The sequence below is a fragment of the Sceloporus undulatus genome, chromosome 3 (genome assembly GCF_019175285.1).
Source record: "Sceloporus undulatus isolate JIND9_A2432 ecotype Alabama chromosome 3, SceUnd_v1.1, whole genome shotgun sequence".
In the NCBI taxonomy this organism is placed as follows: domain Eukaryota; kingdom Metazoa; phylum Chordata; class Lepidosauria; order Squamata; family Phrynosomatidae; genus Sceloporus; species Sceloporus undulatus.
Window position 1 is genome coordinate 212,923,237 of NC_056524.1, and position 4,025 is coordinate 212,927,261.

Genomic DNA, 4,025 nt, shown 5'->3' on the forward strand with positions numbered 1-4,025 from the left:
TCATGCTTCGGACACATTATGGCAAAAAATGAATACAGTCGACCCTCCGTTTTCATGGGGGATCTGTTCCGGACCCCCAAGCGAAAACAGAGACTCGCACTTACTCAAACCTCATAGGCTTGAATGGGGTGTGCCCCATTGAGGAATGGTTTGTTTCTCCAGTAAAGTAATGTAGTTCCTGTTCATCATGTTACTATTGAAATATGATACCATTACATGCTTGCTACAAAAAACGGAAAAAGCCCTAGTCATTTCCAAGCTTCAAGATTGCCATACCCTTTTGTATGACTTGGAGACTATGGCCTGTTACAGACAGGCCAAAATAAAGCTGCTTCGAGTCACTTTGGAGGTATGGTATTTCAATGATGGCATTCTGGTTGGGCCTAAGGGTATCCGACGCGTGGTGGGTTTTGTTTGGAATTGCTCAATGGCCAACGCAGCTACACTATGCGTTATGCCTGGGTTGTCCGAATATGCATGTTAAAACAAAATTCTAAAAACACTTAAAAATACATTATATTTCTACGCCACACCGTGTGTGTGTGTTATAGATATATATATTATAATGTTATTTTTATGTAATTTTATATACAGGGATGTTTGATTGTTTGAATTTTATAAACATATTTTAAGGGTTTTATTGTGAGTGTCACCTCATGTTCTCTGGGGAGCAAGGGCAGGGATATAAACTGAAATAACTAAAACACATCATAAATATACATTTACATTAGCTAGATAGATAGCTAGCTCGATAGATAAGATAGATAGATACGATAGATAGATAGCTAGATAGCTAGATGATAGATAGATAGAATAGCCAGATAGATAGATAGGTGTTATGTGTTAACATATATATACACACACGTGTAAAAAGAAACTTAAAAAACTACAAACTCATAAACTACATTCCCCACATCCTTAGGCGCCCCTATAGTTCCCTTCCTCTCTTTATCCATTGGCTCGGAGAGCCCGCGCGGGTGGTAGTTAAAGCGGTTGTGTCCCTCTTCTGAACGGTCCGCAACTGTCTGCTTTCGGCGGCCCGGTCGGATGAGTCGGGCGGGACTGAGTCGATCACCAGCAAGACCAATGGGAGGGGCTGGCGGCAGGATATGAAAATGGCGGCGGAATCAACGGTTGCTGGGAAGAGGCGGATAGGAGGGAAGTGCTCCGCAGGTATAGGACCCGAAGGGCGACGGGAAGACTGTGCGGGTTGGGGATCCCTGTTGCGAGATGAGAGAGAGGGAGGGTGGCTTACTGGTCCTGGGGTATAGAGATGGAGGGGGCTAATGGGAACCTAGGGGCTTCCGTTATGGAGGAACCGACTCATGGACTCGTAGAGTTGGAAGAGACGCAAGGGCCATCCAGTCCACCACAGTCTGCCATGCAGGAACTCCCAATCAACGCATCCCCATTGACAGATGTCATCTCAGCTCTGGATTTAAAAAGGACCTCCAACGAAGGAGACTCCAATACACTCAGCGGAGGGAGTGGGTGTCTACGGTCGAACAAGCCCCCCTTACTCTCAGGACGTTCCTCCTAATGTTGAGCTGGAATCTCTTCCTGGGAGCTTGCATCCATTGTTCAGGGTCCTGTTCTCTGGAGCAGCAGAAACAAGCTTGCTTCCCTCCTCAATATGACACCCTTCTTCAAGATTTAACCCAGGGGCATTTCATAATCCCTTCTTAACCTTTCCTTCTCCAGTCTAAAAATCCCCATCTGCAAATTTTGATACGTATGCCCCCACATTTTGTTCCTCCAAGTCATTGATAACGATGCTTTGACTAGCACTGGAACCGGACCGAGCCCTGTGGATGACCCTTGTGGGCATTTCATCAACTATCAAATTTGCCTATGACCCAAATTAGGCGGAATAGTTTAATACTCCAGCGGCCAGGATCCAAATTCAAAACGCCCTGCCTGAATCGACTATAAGCTGGGCCCAAGCTAACAAAATGAAAATTCACCACGGAGCAAGGTAAGGAAGTGATTTGGTGGCAACATTAAAAAGCCCAGCAGATATCGGATGGGTGCCACCTGGCTGAATGACACTCGTGTGGGAACGACGGATTGCGGAGTCCGACGTAGAACCACAAAGGTTGAACACATGAGTCAATAGTGTCGATGCAGCAGTCGAATAAAGTGCACCAATGCAATTTTAAGGCTACATCAATAGAAGTATAGTGTCCACATATCAAAGGGAAAGTAAAAGTGCCACTCTATTGATGATTTGGTCAGGCCCCCACCTGGAATATTGTGTCCATTTCTGGAACCACACTAAAAAGGAGTTGAGCAACTGGCGCGTGTCCAAGAGGGGCGACTAAAAAAATGGTGATGAATGATGAATGAAAGGTCTGGAAACACATTGCCCTAGAGGAAAATGACTCAGGAGCTGGGGATGTTTAGCCCTGGAATACGAGGAGGTTTAAGATTGGTGAATATGACAGCCCTGTTTAAGTATTTTGACGTGAATGTCTTACTGGATGAGGGAGGCAAGAATTGTGTTTCGTGCTGCCTCCAGAGAACAGGGATCAGGCGTCAATGGATGCAAGCTCAGGAAACGAGATTCCACACCTCAACATTGAATGGATGAATTTCCCTGAGAGTACGGCTGTTCAACCGTGGAACCACACACTCCTTCCTCGGAGAGTGTGGTGGCGTCTCCTTCCATAGAGGATCTTTTAAACAGATGGCTGGAAGCATCGGTCGGGATGCATGGCAGTGGGGTTGGAACCTGGATGGCCTCTTGCCTGGTGCTCTTCCAACACTCTACATATCTCATGTTTTTATGGACTAGAACAAAACATGTATCACAGTCATGCATTTCTCATTTCAAGTAACATCACATTGTTCAATAGGCTTTACTCCCGCCGTAATTTGCAAAGAGTAATACAATCTTGTAATAAGCTTTCCCCTATGCCTAAGGCACAAAACCTGCCACCATCTTTTCATAGTTTTTCGACTCATTGTGCAAGGGAATGCTTGGCTGAGCGGACACAGGTCATAAAAGCAATTCTATATATGAATAGAATTGACATTTTTGGACGGAGGGCCTGGTTTGATGTTTTTCCAGACAAACCACATGTTGCATACACAATTCGCTATGTTGTAATATTACCCAGAAGGCAAAAGACTACCAGTCTTTGAACCTTCTATCAACACTGTAGCTCTCTCATTATAATTTTCGTAAGGCACGGAAAAAAATTAGAGGCTGCCCGTGCTTACTTTCAATTCAAGTGAAAAATTAATGCGGTGTGCCCTCTTGGCGGCTTGATCACATATTTGGTTCAGGATCATTCTGAAATGCACTCAGAAACTGCCCAGTTGATAAGTCTTCAGACCGAGGCGTCTCTGTCTGTCTATTTCTCATTGCAGATTTGCTTTCCCAAATGACGGCTTGCCGTCTGGCTGCCCCAGATTTTGCCCTGAAGTTTGGGACTTTGTACCTTTCCTATTCGTGCCAGGGTTGCCCCCCTGCTTCCAAACTAGCAGCTTCACGACATTGGGAAGCATGGAAGTAATACAGCATATCCAGAAGAAATCGCTTTGGATGGCAAGGGCTGTGGGCACCTGGACAAACTACAGGATTGTATTGCAGCATCCCTTTATACTGAAAGCTGTGACACAAAGAACAGCTGATATTGGAGGAAGGATGCGAAAAAACAATAGCTGTCGTGGCCAACAAGAAAATTTAGAATCCACTTGTAGTAACATCTTTAATAGGCTACACTAAAAGGCATAAAAAGCTGCAAAACATTCAAGGTTATCATAGCAGGCTGTTTTCGAGATGTGGGCATGGGACTGCTATGTGTGAATAAATATCATAGCATTGGCCTGAGGCAAATAAATTGTATAGGCCTGTTCCCAGAGAGGCCAAATAAAGCGGCTTCGAACGGTCACTTTGGAGGTATTGGTATTTCACAATGATGTTATGGTCCTAAGAGTCCAAAAGCCAACAACCATAAAGCCACGCTAACTGTCCTAAGGACTTGGAGTGCAGGCTTTGGTGTGGCTTTTGGACCCTTATG